The sequence below is a fragment of the Limanda limanda genome, chromosome 10 (genome assembly GCF_963576545.1).
Source record: "Limanda limanda chromosome 10, fLimLim1.1, whole genome shotgun sequence".
NCBI lineage: Eukaryota > Metazoa > Chordata > Actinopteri > Pleuronectiformes > Pleuronectidae > Limanda > Limanda limanda.
This window is the reverse complement of record NC_083645.1, coordinates 18,473,326-18,496,497: the sequence shown is the minus strand read 5'-3', so window position 1 is coordinate 18,496,497 and position 23,172 is coordinate 18,473,326. Positions and strand designations below refer to the sequence as shown.

At 42.5% G+C, this 23,172-nt stretch overlaps 1 protein-coding gene across 1 annotated transcript in view; it reads right to left on the bottom strand.

Annotated features, from left to right (window-relative positions):
• The window catches only part of fgf13a (fibroblast growth factor 13a), an 86,194-nt gene that overhangs the window by 61,642 nt on the left and 1,380 nt on the right, over window positions 1-23,172 (bottom strand). The window lies entirely within an intron of this gene.

The following is a 23,172-nucleotide window of genomic DNA, read 5'->3' as shown; positions in this document are numbered from 1 at the left end:
TCAATGGCAATTTGAATTTGAATTATGGATTATGCTGTTTGATGCGTATGAAAGTTCATCTTAACCTCAATATACAAAGTAAATGACACAGTGTACATCCAAGAGATTTTCTACACTAAGAGAAATTTGAACTTTATCTTCTGTGTTATAGTTGCATTTTGATAACTATAAAAAAAAAGTGGCAGTGGCAAAAGGATGGAAGGATTTGTGATTCAGTGTTGTACCATGTTTCTATTAGTGTTGCAACCACACTTACTACAATTTGCAATAATATATTCAGTGTTTAAAGCCTAAATGTTAAATATGTTGGTTGTCAAATGCCAAAAAACAGGTGCTATTTTTGGTCTTATATTATAAATTAAATATACAAGTAAACTTGTTCCAAAGACCAAAGAATTAATGAAATAATCTAGAAAAGATTCACTCAGATTAATCAATAATATCAAAAGGACAAAAAGTGAAAATATCAGTATTTCAATCGCTAATTCCCAAAGGTAAATGGATTCACAAGAAAGAAGTATTTAAAAATGTCATAATTGAACCAAAAGACGCTTAGATATCGTTACTTTTAGTCCCTGTTTCAACTCAAACTCCCAAAACTCTGTATCTTACTATTCCCATCATGTAGCTGGACTCTGTCTGTCTCCTAGATATCCGCTTCTGCCCCCCCCCCCTCCACACCTTCAGTGTAGTGGAGCCTCAGTCACGCTCTTTGTTACAGACCTTCTGTGTAAAATCAATGGCGTGGCCCTTTATCTAATGTCTTGGTCACAGCCCACCAGTGTTCCAAATACGGTTTTGATTGTAGAACTAATGATGGAGTTTGTGTCCCACTTTCACATCACAGGTGTGTGTGTGGGTGTGTGTGTGTGTGTGTGTGTGTGTGTGTGTGTGTGTGTGTGTGTGTGTGTGTGTGTGTGTGTGTGTGTGTGTGTGTGTGTGTGTGTGTGTGTGTGTGTGTGTCTGTGTGTGTGTGTGTGTGCAATCTGGGCTCATGGATCCATTTAAGTGTTTCAGCCGGAGGAGCTTGTGTTTCTGCTGCTTTACACCACGGCCCTTTTTAATATCACAGCTGTAGAAATTAGGAAAAGATGAACATGCTACCACAGGCAACATGAAGCAGCTTACAAATGTATAACATCATCGCAGACTATAAAACTGCTGTTCTCTCCACACTCGATCTGGTTTAAATCTAATGCAGGCTGGATTAGCCTTCGTCCTTCACATGACCCGACCACAAACACTCCATCATGGCTCGAAGCCATAATATCCACAGGGACCGTAGTAAAGCACATAAAGCACCTCTAGCCCAGAGCGATTCCCTTAACTGAACTTTTCCAGCGTAACTTTGATTAGCAGGTTAGGTCAAAAAGCCATCGGGGTCAAGTTTAAATTTCACACAATGGGCCTTTTTGTGTACTTCACATTCTGCTCAGTTGGTAATGTCAATCACTGTGGTTTCACTCAGAAAGCCTGAAAGTTAACAAATAAGGTAAAATGGAAATGAAAAAAAGATTACTATTGTGTGAAATAACAGGGTGGGCTTAACAGCAAGGTTTAATAATGTAGCTTAGCAAAACTAATCAACAAAGCGAGCAGCCGCGGTTTTCCCAATGACCTTTTCTGTTACTGGCCGGCACTTTGTCCACATGGGGGACTGTGGGTAAAGCAGCAGAGATGAAGGGAGGTGTCTTTCAGGATTGCATCGTTCTATGAAGGACAAAGCAGACGCGAATACACAAAGACAAGGAGACCTATAAGAGTGAAGACACATACAGAGAGATAAGGAAAAGACAGCAGATCGTTTGGCTTGTAGAAAAAAGCTTTGTGCAATTCACATCTACATTTATATAGTGATCGATCCAGTGAAATACTTAATTGAGATTTTCAGTTAATTTTTAATATTTCTTACAAACAAATATTACTTGGCAGTAATGGCGACCATATTTAGCAAAGTGAAGCTATTTGACACCAATGACCTAATTCCTTTTAGTTGTAGAACCCACTTTTTTCAATCACCCCACCTGCCACTCCCCAGCACCTCAATGGGTCACCTTCAAAAGAAAAGCACCACAGCCAGAGGATGAGGCGAATCCTCCAGGGGCAAAGAGCAGCACATCACTCCGTCCGTCATCTTTCATCTCATCCTCAGCGTCCCTTCTGACCCGCTCTGTGCTCTGCCCCTTGACCTTTGCCATAAACAGCATTAATGACCCCACGTTGGGGTGAAACTGGGAACATGGCACTCCAAGGCTGAGCGTACGATGATGACAGCTTAGCGACCGTCAATGCCTTAAATAAATCTGGTCCTGCAACACAAAAACTGACCCAGAGCTTGGGTTTGATGACTAAAGTGGATGGTGGAATTTATCGTTTGGCACCAGGAGTGCAACAAGGTGGTGTCTAGTCTTTGCCCCATGTTATGTTCCACGGTTAGAGCACGGTGAGGTGTCGACTGCCAAGTATTTCTTCTGATACATATGGACAGTCATTAGATTCCTTTATGGGTTCCAGCTGAGAACACTGCCAACTGTGTTAAAGAGGGCGACCAGCCAAGCTAGAAATAACTCTAATGTGAATTAAACCTCGGCCAAAGGTGAGAGGTTTCTCCGCTGAGCCCCTGAGGCCCTTTACAATATGACTTTAAGATTTTTATTTCATTTTTTTAACACTTCATTCACAAAGATAAGGGGAACATTTTTTGGAGATTATATAGAAACAGCTTCCTCAGTGAGTCGTGACGACGAGATTATGTTTCAAATGTTACAGAATTGAAAACCGTATTCACTGAACGAAATTAACACCAGTTTATTCTAAATTAAATGTCAGAGGTTAAGTCTTCATTAAATGGTGAGGGGGAAATGTCTCATATGGTAATTTAAGGTCTCTACTAAAGAAGAACTGAGAGTCGCAGCTAATATCGTCTCTATCAACCCAAACATGTCTTCTTTGAAATTAGCTGGAGAATTATTTACTATTTAAAGCCTCCCTCTCCGTTTTCCATGAGTGGATCAAAAGCAGAGTCTGACTGTATATGGGTCATTAGGACAAATGGTAAATTTGCAATAACCTGTCCAACTGTAGCAAGTTAATGTTGGACATCGTTTTATCCTGAACACCCTCTACTAGCATCATCAACATCACACACACTAAGACAGGTGAGAGAAAAAGAAAAAAGATCAGGATTGTTTCCAAATCAATTTAATTAAAGAAGGACACAGCTACAGAATCTCAGGTGGGATTAGAAAAATCTCTCGCAGCAAATACAAACAATTCATTTAACATAATGGAAGATATCTATTTCAAACCAGTGGGACAAAAAGCAGGATACAAAACCAGTTTCAGGCTATTACAGCAGCAGGCACATATTCAAATTCAACACTTTTTAAACCCTCTGAACGTTGCTGTTCCCGTCTTCACACACTGTGATTTGAATTCGTCAAATAAAGAACAAAAGAGGGGAGAAAAAGACAATACAGTATTTCGCAGGATTAATTTCTATTCAAATGTGACTTTCCAGAAATAGCTTGTTGTCAGCTCCATCCAGTTTTAGCTCTCGCTGATGAATAATTCAGTGAGAAATTTACAGGTGAAAATCAGCTCATCTACATATCCAGTGCTGCCTCAGCCGCGGCAACCATGCTAAGAAACAACACACACCATACTCAGTCCTGCACATCCAACTATACATGACGTCATACATGTGCTTCATCACATGTGCTGGTGGCACACAGACAGAGTGGTCCACTTCATGCAACCCCCCCCTTTACCCACACCCATGCTGTGGGTTACCCTACCTATAGGTGAGCCTACAGCCTACATTATGACCTAGATGGGAGAAAGAAGGACAGGAAGGAGACTTAAACACTTTTCTCTGTCTGCTGTCGAAGTAGAAGTGCACATCCATATTTCTCTGACATGCTTCGCCACTTAGTAAGGCCTTGTTGGTTTGTTTGTGTGTGTGTGTGTGTGTGTGTGTGTGTGTGTGTGTGTGTGAAAGAGAGGGAGACGCGTTAATCCTACCTCACCTCCCAGCAGCTATACAACCTCCTCAGCAGCCACTCTATAGGCTCAGGCAGAGAGCATCCTTGTTATAGTCAATTTCCCAACATGTGAGTCTCAACAGAGGGCTTTGTGGGAAATTGCCTGGTGCATTCAAGCCTTTATGACAATGTGCCGCACCGGGCAAATGCTCAGTGTCTCTGGAAGATTTTTTGCTTTGCAAGGTTAAATCGACCAGTTTTGAGCTTAAGTGGGACTGAGTAACTGGGCTAGTCCGATCTCGTCTAATCTGGGCCGGGTTGTTCCGGGCCTGTCTGTTGACTGTCCCCTGCTCAGCTCTGCCAGTTTGGACCCAGAGGGCCTGTTATTTTGGGAGCTCAGCTGAGAAGAGATGACAACATCACGGGCTGCTTAAGCTGCTTACATTTCCTCAAGCACTCCCATTGCACCCTGGGATCGACGCCCTTGTGTTGCTCCCGTCACTGTTGCTCCACACGCATCTGCTGCGTGTGAACAGCCATTGTGTTGGTGTTTGTACATGCCACGCATTGGAAATCTGATCTGCGTAAGATGCTAATTCGAAAATACATGACCTGGGAGCATGTGATTGCCTGATAAAGGTGCAGAGATCACAGTGCAAAACGTCAATGAAGCACTGAGACACTTGAATATGAGGGTGGGAAGGGGTCAGGCAATGGAGGGATGTGTGTGTGTGTGTGTTTGTGTGTGTGTGTGTGTGTATGTGTGTGTGTGTGTGTGTGTGTGTGTGTCTGTGTGTTTGTGTGTATGCCATTTAATGCCATGGGAAATACAGTTTGGAGAGATAAAAAATTGACACAAGGGAAACACTACTCAACCACACTGCACGTAGCAATTGTAAAAGTTCTCCCTCACCTTGGAATAGGCAGTGTCACTGATGTTTTCATCAAATGACAATGAAACTTTTCAGATTCAATTTTAATTCATGTGTAAAACTGCTCTACCCACTTTTTGGGAAAAAACATTTTAGTTGTCTCCACAGTTTGCAGTATACTGTGCAGAGCGGAGGCAGAGGAGATCAACAGGGTTCACGGGGTGAGCTGTCAACATAGCCCTTCTCGATTATGTGAGCTGATACTTTAACAGCAAGCTTAATTCGGGCATGACGGGCGCACTGCTTTCCAGTTATAACTGCTCACCCTGCACTCGAGTAGCTAGACCCCAACGCAAACGGGCCCACAGTAAAACTTCTGGCCCGGGTTATTACAAGCTCGTTGACCGGCAGAGCAACATCAAATTTGACCATGTGAAATCCAAGTGTCGTCGGGCGAGGAAGAGGAGGAGCCGAGGGGGATGTGTTTTTACGAGAGTAAAGTGGGGTGGAAGTAACAGCCCCTTTAGACCCTTTCTAAAAAGGGAGTATTAATGTTCTGCCAGAAGTCTTATGGAGTGATGAGAGCGTGGTCTGCGGAGAAAGGCATTGAGGGGACAGAAAGTCTGTAAAGTTTTCTTAGGGTTGTAGATTTTATGTTATTATCAAGGTATTTAGAAAGAAATATCTATGGAGTGGGTTCAATTAGTGATAATAATTTCTGTCGATAGACTCATTGGAAAACACTTCAATGATGCATTAACCTCTAATTTCTGAATCTTATTCGCTGATACAGTGCAAGTTTTTTGGAGTCGTACTAAACGTGTGTAACCCTCAATCACTCTAATGCTGCAAACCCAGATATGTTCATTTTCTTTGGCACTTGCCGGACGACACAAAGGTTAAATATGAGGTGAGGCAGACAGGGTGAGATCAGTTGCAGGTTATCTGTACAGGCGTTCAGACTGCTGCTGGCTCAGACAGCATCCTACAGCCGAGCACGCTTCTGAGTTGGAGGGCAGAGAGAAGCAAGAGGCAGAGAGAAACCCTCCAGCCTGAGGAGTCAGAAGACCACATGCACGGGCCTCAGCCATGCAAACTCTGCTGATACATACATTAGTAAAGCAGCAATACTGTGTTAAGCACTGTGATAAGTGAGTGGGTGCTACTCTGCATTTTGACTTGTAGTAAAAACTCCTACAGCTTGATCTGTTTACAGTCATCTCAGGTTCAGTGATTATTTTGAGCACATTCAAGACAGGAAACCTTTTCTTCAAGAATAAAGTTAAAGGTGTAATATTCTGTGCGATGCAAAATATTTGATAAACATTTTATATTTTATAAACGATTTGAAATATTTGAAATGAGAGCGAGCATATCCAGCCATCCTGTTTTACCAGACAGAATCTGTAGTAATCTGAGCGATGAAGCTGTGCCTCAGTGAGAACTGAGATGAGCGTGTGTAGATTATTCTGCATGTCACCACCGGCTGTGACTTCATTCACGCTCTGATCGTCACGCCACACCACCCGCAGCCATCTGCATGCAAATGTACATGAAGATCCTCAAGAACAAATGTGCATCCGGAATAAATCCGACAAGCACGTGCTCGCACTTTGTTTCTAGTAACGTCAACAGAATGAACTCAAATTACCTGACTGCTCTCAGGTAATTTGTATTAGGTGACATGCAGGAGCACTGGGCCCTTCATCAGCCCAGCACTCACACACACACACACACACACACACACACACACACACACACACACACACACACACAGCAGATGGAAAAGCCCTTAGGTCTACACCAGCTCACATAACCCCTGCCCCCTGAGGGCTTGCTTTTTACACAGCCTGAGGTATGGGTTCAAATACTGATCCTTTAAAATAAAAGCTGGGATTCCACTTGACACTGCGGTTAGAACTTGACTCCACACTTTTGAACAGCGGGGGATAAGCCACTGAATAGCTGACAAGCGTCTTTCTGCTCTTCCTTCCACTTCTTGTCATATTAAATATCCCGACACAGTAAACCGCAAACACTCATTCTAACAATTTATATGCTAATAACAAAAAACTGTGAGGGGAATGGGCAGACAGGCCATGTTAGACACTAACCCATGTATTCTGATGAATTCCAACCACCAAGCATATTTTACACTGACTTGTCATAGTAGAATAATTGAAGCTTCTACCAGATCTTTAACCTTATCCCGCCAATTTGATGTTGGTGCTTCAAAACATTTCTTCAACTAAAATATGCTCATGTTCATTTAAACAATGATTCCAAGTAGACTTTGAAAGGTTATAACGAAACTTCATGAGGAGGACACAATATGAGCCGAGAAAGAACTTATTCGATTTTGGGTTGGATTCAGGTAAATGGGAGGATCCTTTTTTTTTTAAATGCGTGACTTTGACATTTTCCCAGATTTCCAGGGGAATAATTCATGCATTTTTATGAAAAAAAAAAATCCAGGCATATTGAGGGAACTGATCTACTGGATTTAAATCATTTGTAGTTTCATAAGGTGACTGTTGGTCCTTGGCCTAGGTACTGATTGTGCTCTACCGACTGTTGGCCACAGTCCCAGTTCATGAAGAAGTAAACCAAGTAAAATAAGTTATTTTTTAAAACAAACTTTTTAAGGGCACTTTTCCGAGAGTGGGAGAGTTTGATCTTCAAAAGAAAGACTCTGAGTGGAGAACCACTTATACTGTTATACTTTTGTTTTACTCATATTTCTATAAACCTACTGAATAAGACTCGAGTGAGCAACAGCGTTTCTCCGTATCTCCTTAAACATCAGTGCTTTTCAATTGAAAGAAGACGTCGCTTTCTATAACCTCCACAGGAACCTTCAGAGCAGCCACACGACTGCCTGTTAACAAGCTGGCGTGATGCAGGGACGCGTGTGACGTGCCTCCGCACTGCCTCCGAGAAAATCTGCCACCGTCGGGTCGTTTTCTTTCATTTTTCTGCTTTCATCCCCCCTTCAATCCGCAGGCAGGGTGCCGCGACACAACCATTCATTAGTAAGCAGCAGTGGGCAGGCGGAGATCGCTTTGCAAAGACAAACAACTTAATTAGTGGCAGCACAGTTTTAATAAGTTCTGCTGGAAATAGTTTGGAAAAGCTAGAGAGAGAAACATAACATCACCGGCGCTGTAATTATGTCTGGACTGGATTTGAACTTCACGTTTGAAGTGGGAGGCACCGTTGTTGTGGCTGTTGTGTGCTGAAGCTTTCACTGTGTTGGTGTTATTCTCCTGGATGTGGTGTCAACAAGCCAACAAGTGATGCAACTCTATAAACTGTTATAATATAATATATGACATTTAATTGAGCATGTGCAGTACACACACACACACACACACCTCATATGTAAGTGGATCTTCTGAGCAATTATTTGCTTTACATTGTTTATTTGAGGAACACTGTAGATTTGTGCACCTCTAATAACAATCAATATCTTCTTTGTGTGTGTGTGTGTGTGTGTGTGTGTGTGTGTGTGTGTGTCTGTGTGTACCTTTGTGTCTGTGTTTGTGTAAGAGATGACTGAATGGAATCACTTCTGTTCTGCTCCACAACTGCATGAGGACTCCCATCAAATCCACCATGAGCCTGATGTATTAACCTGTTTTTATCGGTCCACCGTCCCCTCACTGTGCAGTGGACTGTCAGCTCTACACAGGGCGAGTTAGCACCGCATCTCTCATTCAATTATTGCTCTTAATCTGCTTGTAATTAGTGCCTGATTATTAAGGTAATTAAGTAACCCCAGACTGGGACCGGGCATTAACACAGTGTACTGGAGGGAATTCATCTGAGAACAGCAAACACAGAAGACAAATAAAGCTTGATAAAGATACGATATAAGATTATAGACTATTTCAAGAGTATCATATATAAGTATTTTAAAAAGCCATACACTCTGCTGCTGCAATTATTATAGAGCTCTCACACGTGGAGATTTAGAGTATACTCAAGTTTTATCACATCTTTACTAAGAACCCAATGAACTTTAAATACCTGGCAGAATTTCGGAAGTTTTCATCTGCTTGTAAAGTAACGTGGTGCCATTAAGTTTAATGAAAACCTGCTGACCAGTGGCCTGTCGCAGGCATTAGTTTGATTCCAGCGTGGATCAGGTCACTGGTTGCAGCACGGTTACTGGTAATCACAGAGTAGGCAGCTTGGTTAGCCTGCAGGGTAGAGGGACCTCTTCCATATGTGTGTGTGTGTGTGTGTGTGTGTGAGTGTGTGTGTGTGTGTTTGTGTGTGTGCGTTTGTGTGTGGGCATACACTGTATGATGCCACAGCCAAGACAGGATGGAGACCCAGAGCCAAAGACAAGAGACCGGTAGACCAAGTCACAAAGACACTGAACAGCCATCTGTCCCTCGGAGCTTTGTTGAGCAGCCACCCACACAAACGCATGCGCACACGTTTGTACTCTACACAATTTAGCTGATGGATACTGTGCATTTGTAGAGTAGCATGTTATGAGCACCATGCTTAAGCACTGAATCCCCAGAGTCTGTGCCTGCACTGCGTCCTATGTCCTATGAGCATTGCCAGCAATCCAAGATGAATAAAAAAAAATGAATGGATCCATTTTGCAATCTAAAAATCAATGCTCATATATTTGTCTTCATATTCGGCAACCCGCCAAGCGTCTGCTATGCATGATGTATGACAGCCATTTTCATCGACACCAAAAAAAGGATGCATTGCACTGTTGGGTAGAGGGTGGAATTGTTATGGAAATAGCAATTGTTCTTATTTTTCTTTCTTCTCTGCAAGCTTAAACGCAAAAACAAAAAATATATACAACGCAGTGCATAAAGTTTAACAACCCCATACGAAAAAAAGTAGCTTTTTAGCTTTCCAATGTCTTACGGCAAGGGAGAGATGCAAGTGTTTTTCAAATATATATATATATATATATGGGTGTGATGACTGTTTTACAGCAAGTGTGAGGACTGCCTCCACACAGTGTCAACAACACATTCTGTTCATCCGACCAAAATACCCACAGGATCCAAATACAGGTTCGTAGCAGACACACTAGCTTACACATTATGTAAAATGAACCCATAAAACAGCTGCAGCAGCATAAATGTGTGGAGATAATGTTCAGATTGATATTGTCTGAAAAGCTGTTTAACTCACTGCCCTGTATCAAAAACCATTATGAATTATCTTTCACTGGGATGTACATATTTCTACTGGTTTTGTTTGCGCATGAAGGAAACTTCTATACCGTAATTATTTGGAGATGTGAGTTCATATGAGTGTCTACAGATGTTCACATTCCATAAAGTATTCATGCATCAGTGTACTTAAATGTGTACAATTTAAGTGCATGAAACCAGATGTGGGTAGATTATTACTCAAAGACTTTGCTGCAGCTGAGCAGACGGTGCAGCACCTCTCCTGCATTGTTGCGGTCGGTGAAGGTTCAAGTCCATGGTAGAAGAAAGGAAAGAAAGGAGGGAATGGAAGATGTTTTGGGAGAAAAGAGCGGGAACATACAGGACGCAAACACTTCTTTACTTCCTTGGGTGGAAGAGTTTGAATTGGGGTTCAGTCTTTTGCAGAGATACAAATAATTGACTGCAAATCAAGATGGATGATGCTTCGCTACTTCCTCCCACTATGAAGAAAATATCCTGGATCCGTGGTGCCGTCTTACACATTTGGATCCTGCGTGTGTGCTTGACCAATCACTAGTCAGTCTCAGCTGTCTCACCCCATTATATATCATCAAATAACTTATTAAAACCTAAATTTGTACTTGAAAATCAATCAGTGTGATTAGAAACATGCATAAAATGACAAAAAAACATCTAGAAGAAATATGTATTTCTCGTGCACTGATTTTTTTCATTAGGTCCATGTCCCTTTCACTAACATGGAGGAGGTTGGGCTTGTGCAACCACCAGGTGGGGATCAAGATGTTTTGGCCTTGATGTCGTCCATCTTTTTATGCAGTCTATGATACAAACACGCATTTTTGGTCAAACTATCATCTTTTCAAAATAATTAAGAAGTCCGGAAACACATCCGGGAAAAAAAAAAGCTATCACAGTTTTCCAAATCCAGCGCCAGAAAAATGTTGGCGGACTTATTGTACACATTTTCATTTTCATAAATACATTATGGTGAATTCATATAGACAATCACAGTACGCAAACACAACAGAAAAAACAAATCTGGGCTCTGAACAAACACCAGATGCCTCCCGCTCTGAACTACCAAGTGAAGCCAATTTCAGAGAGAGCCCTGCAAAATCCTGAGATAACACTGGCAGACCAGCCTGAAAACACATGGGCACACGTGCACATACAGACGGATATACACAGATCATCATGTGAACACAGAAGCCGTCTCAGACTCCACTGGCCGGGGCTGAAGTGAATCTCCTCCACTGTCAGATACGTTCTGAAGGTTGCTGCGATACAAAGGTCTTTGTGCTATGAATAGTGCAGCAAGGACATTAAAAGAAGAGGTTTAAAGACCGTCTGTTGAGTAAGAGAAGGGAGAACAACTGGCTGCACGATCGCACAGCGCACCAAACACAGGCACATGGCACAAGCTTCTCATGACTGTTTTAGGCAGCGTTTTATTTAGACCAACTGTACATGGCGAAATGGGGTCTGGTTTGCCTGTGACATGAAGAACAGAGCAGGAGATTATCTGAGTAATACTACCAGCATTTTGACATATTCGTAAAATCAACAAAAGAGTCAACAGCACAGTTTCAAGCATTAGAAACGTCATCGACATGCCCATTCACTTTTGTAAAATTTCCCTCTGTAATCTCACATAGGCTCACGCTTAAATTCTCCAGAACTGGCAGGAACATTTTCGGATACGGGAGTAGCCCCTCGGGACGTTTCCACGAAAATCCTGAGTTCATTGCGTGTCTGAAAGCAGCTTAAAATAGAAACAAAATGCCTGTAATTAGAATTGAAGGTACAAGTCAAGGAGCCGTGGAAGGTGAAGGAAGTGAAGCAGGTCTCCAATGTCCCTGTCCTAATTTCCCGCTGTAACCTTTAAGCAAAGCTGAAGCGTTTAGTCATTATTGCATGTAACCTTTTCATGTCGCCTACAGCACTGCTCATCTCCTTTATGGAAGCCACTTCTGCTGTTATGGATTACTGTTAGATCGACGACTACCATCTCCCGCTCTCTCACTCCCTCCTTCTCTTTGTCCCTTTGCTTTCCTGCCATCTTTTTTCTCTCACTCCCTCCTTCTCTTTGTCCCTTCCTGACATCTTGTTCTCTGCTCTGCCTCCCTCCCTCTCTACTGCAGTGTAGGCAGAGACTTGTCTCTTCTGATTACACTGAAAATGATGTGATCATTCACCACGGAGAATCTCTGATGACATCTGACAAAACAAAAAGGAAAGTTTGTCACTGAATCACACTGTGGTGTAGAGAAAGGTCTTCTGACTGGGAGGCAGCAACGTATATATGTTTTCAACCATTTTTAACATAAAATATTTGAGAATTCACAGCGGATGAAGGGTTTCACATGCATATAAGACGCCAACAAAGGTCTCAGCTTGGAAGGACGATGACATTCAAGAGCTTTTGATGATTAAGGTCAAACAACACGTGATTTTTACAGCAGAAATTATACGTTGGGTCCTGCCCCCCGGGTGCTGTACCCACCCCTCATCTGAATGCTGCATTTTCCTATTGTCTTGAACACGTCTCACATGGAAAATCTTCCATGTCAGAAAGCGGTTTACGTGTTTACCAACAAAGAGGATCTCATAAAATGCAGAAACCACAGAATAACACACCGCACCACAGTAAAGTTGTGCGACCTCGTAAAACAACTGTGCACCGAAAACACCCCGACTCACAACCACTAATTTCTCCGTGTAATGTTCACACCACATGTTCACAATTCCCACCCCAACATTCAATCACACCACACACAGCTCCAGCCCTTCTGCCAGCACCCCCCCCAGAGGAACACTCGTTTACCGCTGCCTTGGCACTCTTTACTTTCTAATCAAGTGTGTTTCTCCACTCGCTCTTTCCCTCGGGCTCGGAGCGTATGTTTATGTGTGTGCGCATGTGACAGTGCATGTGACTGCAGCTCCCAGCAGATCAAGAGCGCAATGCTGGGAAGGCACCTTGGTATCCGCCCCCCATGAATGAGGACTCCAATGCTTATTGAGGCTTTGTTGCCGTGGCAGCGTCTCATTATGTAAATGATGTCTCCCTGATGAGAAGGAGGCAGGCGCAGCCGTGATGTTCACTGCTCCAGACTGTGTAAAATTGGCTTCAGGGACCAGTGAAGGACCGCTGCTATATTTAGCATCATCATCTTAACAATGTTTTTGTCGCCCATTCTTACTCCCATGCTGAAAACAGGAGTCCTCACTCCTCACATTTAAGTCGCTTCATCGTTTTTCACACAGCAAGTGCTGAAACGTTACTGAAATGAACCCACAAACGCAGGAAAAGCTCGCTCCCACTTTTCTTGTGAGAGTTTGACATCTACGACTTCTGGGTTTCACACACAGTGATTTAAACCGTCCACCAATTCATCTGAATTTCTTTTATCTTCTCCCTTTTTAATATTTCACTTCTATTGTATTACCCGTCCATTCTCTCTTCTCATCAGTGCTGAATAAACGAGTTTTCTCTGAGGAATGGTACTAATGGCTTTCTGCTATATGTCATCTATCTTACTCCAGCTCAAGAGAAGCCAACGCTAAGTGCCCCGGTCACTCGAGACATTAAACGTGGCCTAAAGACATGGATCCATACAGTACATATATATTACTGTAAAGTAGCCGTGTTAGGAGGAATAGTCTTTCAGCTGTCTCTGAAGATGTCAGTGATGTGTACATTGTCATTAGAAACATAATACACACTAACATTTGGGCCATGTTAAGCTCGAGCAAACACTTGCTCTTGGCTGCATCCTCAGTCTTCACATTACAGATTGTGTCCGTATCTAATGTAAACTGCTATTTTGAGTGAGTGACCCCGAGATCAATATGGTCGATAGCATTAACCTCAAGAGTGCACAGTATCCTGGGGAAGGTAAGAGGGTCAGTCAAGGTCTTAATTAATGAGCCGCAACGGAATCTGTTTTCTCTTCCTAAACACTTACAGCTCTTGCCATATAGCAACTATGCATCCTCTCGTACACCCAACACCCAGCTGGCTAAATAATAATGCCATTTTATATCACTTTCATGTGCAAAGGCAACAACAATTTGTTTAATGTTGCTGCAAAAAGTTCCCTACACCTGTTCTACAGTTTGATATTCATGAAAATACAAATATCCACTTTCTTCCACTTATCCTAGATTGTGTTATGCAGGCAGCAGGCTAAGGGGGATGTTCCAGATACCCTTCTCCCAAGCCACACTTTGCAGCTCTTCCTGAGGGATCCCGAAGCGTTCCCAGTCCAGATGGGACATGTAGTCCCTCCAGCAAGTTCTGGGTCTATGCCTGGGTCTCCTCCCAGTTGGGCATGTCCGGTAAACCTCCAAAGGAAGACACCCAGGAGGCAGCCAGATTACATGCCCGAACCACCTCAACTCGCTCCTTTCAACATGAAGGAGCAGATGTTTGGATGTTACGCTTTGGAAAGAATTGTGTTCCTGGTAAATTATTCCACTGCCTCCAAGTAATTCACCTACTGAGGCTGTGTTGGACACGAGAGACACTCTGGAGAAGGAATACCAAGATTTGAAAAACATTGGGTTTCCTTCTATGGATGATTAAGTGGCCTATTTGACGATGAAACCTGTTTCCTCAGGAAATCCTTCTGCCTCCAATTCCTCAACCTGCTGACAGTGTGTTGGGCATTTTACACAATGATGAGGAGAAGTACCCAGATTACAAAAACATCAGGTCCCCTTCTCTGGACGACCGAGCTGATCAAAAGCATCCTGCAGCCTCAGGATATTCCGCTGCTACAAGACCTGCTGAATCTGCACATCATGTTAAATGCATCTATGAGATGTTTCCAGATTTAATTATCACTGGGGTTTCCTTCTCTGCAGGATGAACTGGCCTGTTTGTTGAGCCAGCATCTCAGTGTAATGGCATGTGACGTTCCAATGTCTCCAACAACCCCCATCTGCTGATGCTACACATTATTTTAAGATATATACCGATCAGAAGCAGTCAGGAATCCCATTCCATATGGTTTCCTACCCTTGATGATAAACTGCGAGATCTGATGTCTATCAAACTAGGCAGCCATTAAAATATCTATTTGAGGTGATATATATCGAGACCAACCCGGAAGAGGGTCGTCGTCTCAATCATGGCTCGTCATGGTAAAGATTTTCTGTTGCTACATTGCTAATGTCCGCGTTATATTCATCAGCTCTTTACTTGGTCAGAATTGTTTGTTAGAAAGCAATGACGACGTGAACTCTTGGTTTGCTTCCATTTCTATCCCATTGTCACATCTACTGAAGTTAGCATGCTAACCAGCTAGCCCAGGCAGCCCATCTCGCAACCCCAATATTCCCAGTAGTAGTGACTGGTTTGCGTTGGAGAAGAAGTGCAGAATGGTTATAATCAGTTACATCATAACCTCATGTCTTACAAACGCAACAACGGGTGAAGGTCTTGACAAGCGGCTCTCAACAACAATCGCTCCTAGTTAGAAACAATCATGTAGCAAAGAAAACTTACATATGGCAATTTGAATGTGATGAAACCAAGCAGGGTTTTAACCACTGCCATAGACCCAGCAGTTTTCTGGTATTTACAGAAAATTACATAGTCTGGTCTGCCAACAATATGTCCACGCTTCTTACAGCAGAAGCAATGTTGCACTTCCAGATTTAGGCTTAACACTGGAGCTCAGGGGCAGAATTAGTAACTCTCTGAGCAGGGCCTCCGAGATGAGTCTGTGAGTTCAGGCAGATGGTTGCCTACAAAAGCGAACTTGTGGGTCACCACAAATTAGTCAGATAACCCTGCTTAGAAACGTTTTACTCATGAAAAAGGGTAGCAACAGCTGGTAACCAGCTTTTCTGGGAGACGTTTAAGCAGATCAGGAATCTTCACCCTTTAAAATGAGCACTGTCATTGGAACAAACTTTCTGTCTCTTGAACACTTTAAGTGAGGTTTTCAGGTTCCTTCAGTAGATAATTTCATAATCTTAGTCTGTCCTTTTACTTATTGAGTATGTGTTGTATAATGGAGCAGTATTCCTACTTGAGTACAGCTTTCAGAGATGCTACATACATCTCCTGAACAAACCCCAAATAGCCCTTACAACACAAGAAAATGTGACTTCTAAAAAAATCAGTGGTTTACTAGCCACCAAATTATCCACACAAATATTAACCTGAACAAAGAAAAATCAAGCAGCAAAACAAAGTGCACACACTACACAATTACAAAATTTAATTACAAAGCTGCAACAGTCGCTCAAATGCTTCTTTATATACGTATTTAGCATCTCAGCTCTCCTAATGTTTCCCCATATTATATTGTACAGTGTCAAAATTGTGCTTTATGTAATTCCCATGAAGACAGAGGTTGGACAGTTTGTCTTTTTATCTGCAACACAATCACAATACGAATACGGTTTACAAGCAACAGCAGCATTTTAGAGACACACCACACTCGTACAATGTCATTAAACATTATACGTTCAATAACCTTGAATTCTTTGTGAAGAACTGTCGCCATGGATATCATTAACGGATACTGTCCATGCCCAGTGTTCAGGGTTTTAGAGAAGCTCAGGGGGTTTTTAAATATTTGGACCTAGAGACAAACAAATAATGGATCTGGTGTTATAAAGCCCTGAGCTGCAGAATTGATGAGGAGGAGGATCCTGTTAATTATTCTCTGCATGCATGCAGAGGAGATGCTGGTCTGCTGTGTTGGTTTCATCCTGGTGAATCATCACCACTGAGACCACAGCTCAAAGCTGAGAAACTGCCAATCTGAATTATCGTCAAGAAGGAGGCAATCATTCCCCTGTAACCATCAGGTTGCCGGCCAGTACACTGCCTCCCAGCTCCTGCACTATTCCAGCCTTTAGCTCCTGTTTATTACCACTGGTCTTCGCCTTATCGCCTCCTTTTCTTACCTCACTTTAATCCCCTTCATAATTTTCACCAACTTTAATTAGTTTGTGTCCACAGCAGCGATTAATCCTGGGCCCGATTTAAAATATAGAATCCAGCCGCTCATAAAAACCTTTTAGCACTACATGATTTTGAGGCCTTGACCTCACACAGAAATATTTCATCAGTGACACTCTGACCAGAAAACAGCCCTTTCTTCAATCTTTAACACACAATAATTCCACTTGAAGCTTCTCCAATCCCTCAAGGCTCTGTGCATGTTGTCGGCAGCAATCCATGGCTCCTGCAGTAACCTTGGAATACTGTAATTGCTTCTGTGACCTCTTTGTGCGCTAAAAACCTACAGCTCTCCATGTCGTGATTTGTGGTCTGTTGTCGTATTAATTCATTTATTCATGAAAAACCAAAGAGAACAACCAACACTGAAATCTATTGTATACGCGCCGTTAAGTATGAGTCTGGGTTTCACTCCTGTGTTTGAAATATTAATAACGTTGAACCCTCGTCTGAAGCAAGCATGATGAAATTTCCTTGAAGGACTTGCTACATTAGGACACACGTGAATTCACATAGAAATACACTTGAAGTTTTCCAGCTATTCAGTGAGGCTTTTATTCTGAGATAAATGAAGATGACATCGTGGGTGTTCGGCTCCTGCAAGAACTGCTGGTGGCACAGGCTGTGCACAATCTGAAAGTGAGCTCAGGGTGGTGTGAAAGCTTACAGACAAATGAGTCAGTGCTGCCACATGCTCCGCCGAGCAGACGAGCTCTTGCCTTCATCTCACGTGGGCTAGAAGCATTTGATCTGCGATGAGCTTATTAGAACTCAGAGTCAGTTTGCCACACACCTGGCAAAGGTATACAGGGGGATAAATAGATTCTGTCAGCCGGTTGTCATCTCCTCTATATGAGGAATGTAAAACAAAATATACATACAATGTCGGAGCGGCAGAAGAAAGCAGTGCGGAAATAAAGACACGCTTAAGAACAATTTTCTGCCGATGTCATCTTGGTTCAATTTGCCAGATAAGAAGCCATTGGAAAAATGGTCATGTCCTCCACCGTCCTTGTCTTATTAAAGCTGTGCATCAAAACGATTTCTGCTAACCTCGACTTGGCTTCTATAGGCATTTGCATTTATAGTAAAAGGTTAGTGGGTCCCTTATAGCTGATCCCTTATGTCTTGTGTGACATAGTTTTTAAATATAAATCCGTCATCCCACTCTGTATTAGTATCTCATTGTTCTGGCCCTGTGCAGAGACCTCTTTTATTGTTATTAGGAAAGTTTGACACACACAACTACAATTATGGAGGATTATCTAGAGATGGGATTAACGACTGTGGCATGAAGTGCTTTTCTGAAAGTAAAATTGCAGTGAACTGAAGTCCACAGGTTGTTGATAATCCCACACCTATTTATTTCCGAGTTATTATCCGCGCCATTACTTTGATGAAAGAATTTGGGAGTAGAAATTAGATTACGATCGTGAGCCGTGTTCAACATCAGTGGTTCACAGACAAATGTGAAGCAGGCCACAGAAAGAAAAAGTGGTTTTATTACGGCACTACATCATCATTTGGCTCAGAGAATGTCCGGTTTTATCCTTAACGCTGTACACTTCTAAAGAATACTCTTAACCTCGTAAAAATAAAACACCTCTGCTTGTTCCTCACAGCTGCAATGTCCCTCATACATAAACATTTTGTGTTTTTTCAGTTCACAATAACGTGTAACTGCATAGCTGCTGGGTCTGAGTGTCCCTGTGTTGTGGAACAGCGGCGAGATTTAGCAGAGAGCCAGATGTTTTAACATTCATGGCCATTTTGTAAACAAGGATTAAAACCCTTGAGTCCTTCTGAGTGACAACATTTAAAGAGGAAGCCAAATGACACGAGCAACTTAACGTCCAACTATGCCGAGAAATGTTTTTAAAAAAGGGAAAAGAGGATGAATGAGAATAATGCAGTGAAACAGAAAGGCCAAGAAGATGAGTAGACGTAAGAAGCTATGCATGGATACCAGTGACATGTCTTCACCGGCTCTGTGGCCTCACAAAATAACCAGAGGCCGGCATGTTGCAGTGGGAGCCGAGGGGACAGCTCGCAAAGCCATTCACCTTAGAAGACATGCAGCTCTGTGGATTACCAGCAGCAAGCTGACTAATGCACCAGAGCAGCCAGGTATTTAGAGATTTTAGTGGCAGTGCACATCTGACAGCGATGACGTAAGACAGAGCGTGATTGCAGTTCTTAGTCAGGATGAAAAATGTGTTTTTCCTGGACATGCTGCAGATAGATGTCTCCACTAATTGATAAATAACTAAGCTCTTCACACTTTGGCACAACCAACTCCATCACTGTGGCTGGCTCACTCATGAGAAAAAGTTTTTTCCTCAAAGAAACAAATTGTACAAAATCCCAGAGAACACCAGACGACAGAAAAGCCAATCACAGCTCAGGCAGCCCACGTCAGAGACCCAGTCTGACAGAGGAACCGAGGAGACGAGCTCGCGACATTAACAAACAGTGATCAGCGCGCTAGTCAGCCAGGGAGAGTGGCAGATCTCTGATGCGAGGCGAGCCAGTTTCCTCGGGGCTGCGTGGCCGGATCTGCGTCAGTACCAGGAAAGCATCTGACAGGGAAAACAACTCCGCCACCCTGACACCTCAGATACTTCCTGCTGAACGTGTCCTCACAAAAACCAAATGTTACCATTAGACAAACAGTTTTTCTCTTGTGCTGGATCTGGAATATAAAACTGAATGAGCACTTAAGTTTTGGCTATTTGGCTTCTTTTTTTTTTTTTTTAAACTCTTTATTTATAGATAATTTTCATCTTTTAGTACATGGAGAACAAAAGGCAATACAAAACATTGAACAATTACCCAAATTCAAGGTCCAGGGGTGATCAATAAATCCAAAAGACAAAGTATCAAACCCAGTACGTGCATACAGTCTCACTCATTGGCCAAGTAGGCTTGCCATTTCTGCCATCGTTTTTCACCTAAGTCTGACTGAATAAGTAATTTGCTCTAGTACATGTAGTTGTTTTACAATATTGCTGTTTTGCTTTTTTGATGATAATACATGTTTCGACTGATTTAAAAAGGAAAAGGAATCTGTCCTGGGCTCACACTTCAAATTCTAATCATGAAACCCTGGTACAGGATCAGCACAGGTTACTATAAGTGTTAAAAAAGTGGTTGGTTTCTGAATTATCCAAGATGGACAGAGAAAAACCCGCCTGAGCTGAATTTTGTATTAGTAATTTGGAAAAAAATGTATTTAAGCTGACCCCGTCAAATAGCGGAAAATCCTGTGAGCTTGCTGGGTTGAAGATTTATTTTGGAATCATGTCCAAAAACCCCAAAATGAAAATCTCCTTTTACTACCAGCTGAGCTCTCACACACCACAGTGCGTCTGCGTGTGAAACCGAACTCTCTGTGCCGCTGTGATCTGTCAATGCGTGGCAGTGGCATGTGTCCGTTGACAGCTGATCACAGCCTCGAAAAAAAAGAAACAGATGTAGTGACTCTGCACTCGTACTTATCTTTCTAAGTGAGAGACGACCTCACGGCGCAGATACTGACTTCCTCTAATGTGATGTGATAATAATTCTCCAACAGTCAAATCCTCTCTTGACCACACTCTATTGAGCGAGGCTCCTCAGATTAGATAGAGAGAGATCTTAATGACGGTGTAGACAGCTCATGGTATCGCAGATGAGATTAGAGCAGGTGTCAGTGTTGAGGAGGACAGAGCGGCCTGTGATTAATGAAGCGGCTACAAACTCCTCTCTGGTTATCTATTGATTCTCTTCCGGTGTCGGGCCTCACGCTGGATTAATCTGCCTGCGAGTATGCACGACTTATGCACTCTGCTCCGCTCGGACCTGCAATTTAAGGCGGGACATGAATCCACTGTTGGACACTCACGACCCAAGAGGGGGGGGTGGGGTTGTCTATCAATGCATTGCACTGAGAGGAAATCTGAGGAGTGTGACATGGGTGCAGTCAAAGTTCCTCACCAGAATGAATGTGAGATTTATGATTTGCAAGACAAGCAGACAGGAAGAGCGACCATAAAGCTAATGTTAATGCTGTTGGGTTTCCTTATCTGAAAATGAGAAAAGTGATTGAAGCTGTCGGCCCAAACAGGATGGAAATATATACAATGTGCAAAAACAGTTCATGAAGTCCATATTCAGGCTTGGTGTGTGTGTGTGTGTCTGTGTGTGTGTGTGTCTGTGTGCGCGTGCATGTGTGTACGTCATGCTTTGACACTTTGTCTGGACAACTTAGGTTCACAAGGACAGGCGGAAACTAACATGACGGGATAGTTGATACTGGAGCTCTCATACATACCACTTCCTTTTACCCCCACTGCTTCTCTCTCTCTCTCTCTCTCTCTCGCTCTCTCTCGCTCTCTCTCGCTCTCTCCCTCTGTCTCTCTGTCTCTCTTTGTCACTCTTTCTTTTTCTCTCTCTCTGTGCCCTTGCACACTGTCTTTTTTCACATGTGCTGCTACAGCACGAACTCTGGCTTTTCTGCAAAACACATTACACTCCACACTCTAGAAAACACCTGGTCAAATAAGCGTAACTGAGACTTGAGGATTGAGAGTCCAGCATTCAAAACGATGAGGGTAGATTGGGAGGGAATGAGGGTATCAAAATCCGGGCAGTCCCTAGCTTGTGCAGGCCAGCAGCTTGTGTATAAAAGACTGTGGAGATGGCAGGTGGCTCTGCAGTTAATGGACTGTTTCCCTGAAATAATTTGTGGGACAGGTGGTTGCCAGCGTTGGCAGGGTCAGCACTGATATTCCCGACGCAGTTCTCTGCCCCTGTGCCACTCAAGTCTCAGATGGAGGGCAGCTGGCACCAAGTGAACCTCTAAGTGATACATATCCTTTTCTTTTTTTTCTCCTTAAACCGAAAGACAGCGGAGTGAAGCCGGCTCTTGGCTTTCGCCTCTGCAACTGTAAAACTAGAGTGGGCTTAGTGGAGCGTTCTCGTCTCAGGTGAAGATGCTTTTTTGTCTTCTCATCTGAGAGTTTTTTGGAGATGGTGCTGCCCTGGAGCTTAAATGAGTCAGACGTTCACACATGCCATTGATTTCCAGAGGGAGAAGAGAGGGGAAAGTTGCTGTGGAGGTTAATCTAGAAATCAATTCTTTTTTTTCAGCTTGCTTTCCTGTGTCGTCAGCAAAACATGCGGCGCGAGTACCTCTACTCTGGGCTACTTTATCTTTAGCTTTATAAGTTTTCTGTTATTATTGATATTTGTTTTTTTGTGTGTTTTTTTGTTATTCACCAGATAGAAAAGCACTTATCATTCCATTTGAAGTATCTTGGCTCGAGATGCAACATAATGCAAAGTAAATGCCTCATTATTAACATGTTTTATTTGCGCCATTATTAATGAAAATGATATTCTACACATCAGTGCCCTCTTACACAATATTATAGCACACAAACATCTTTGATTAAAGGACCTGCCTATATAAATGCATGGGTCTTTATGGATACGTCTATTCGATTATTATTTATTTCTCCCCAAATACAGTAGCCTTTATATCCTTGTGCAATGTGCTTTTGCATTTTACTCAAGTATATTTCTCTACAAACATTATTTCCTTACTGAAAGTTGTATATTATTATATACATATTCTCTGTATTATTTGTATTCTATCCGGTTGTATTGCCTTATCTACATAAGTGATCTTATCTTATCTTAAAAAGGAACATAACAAAGAAATTAAATGCATGCCTCAGATTAAGCTATACAATAAGCAAACTCTAACATACATGGTGATAATATTATTCAGGTTTTGTGGATTTAATTCTGCTGGAATCCATCAGCAAACTACAGGTGCTCAAAATAATATCTATAAATGCTACAGCTGAAATAAACGTAAAGGAAAAAGACCAGCTCAAGGTGTCTTCTCCCAGGCTGAGTCTAGTGCAGGTCTCTACAGGGCCATCATAACTGTGAGCACCACTTATAGTAGCTTACATCAATGGCCAGCGTCATCACTTCAAGCAGTGCTGCCAAATATAAGCCAATTAGATTTATCGATTTGTAGCGAGCACCTTAAATAGAGCCCGGAACCTGACGACAGGGGGATCCAGCTGAATTAGGAACCAACAGGAAGACCGTGGTGGGCAGGCTGCCAGCTCGCTTTGTACAATGGCAATAAAAAATATTCTTTAAGC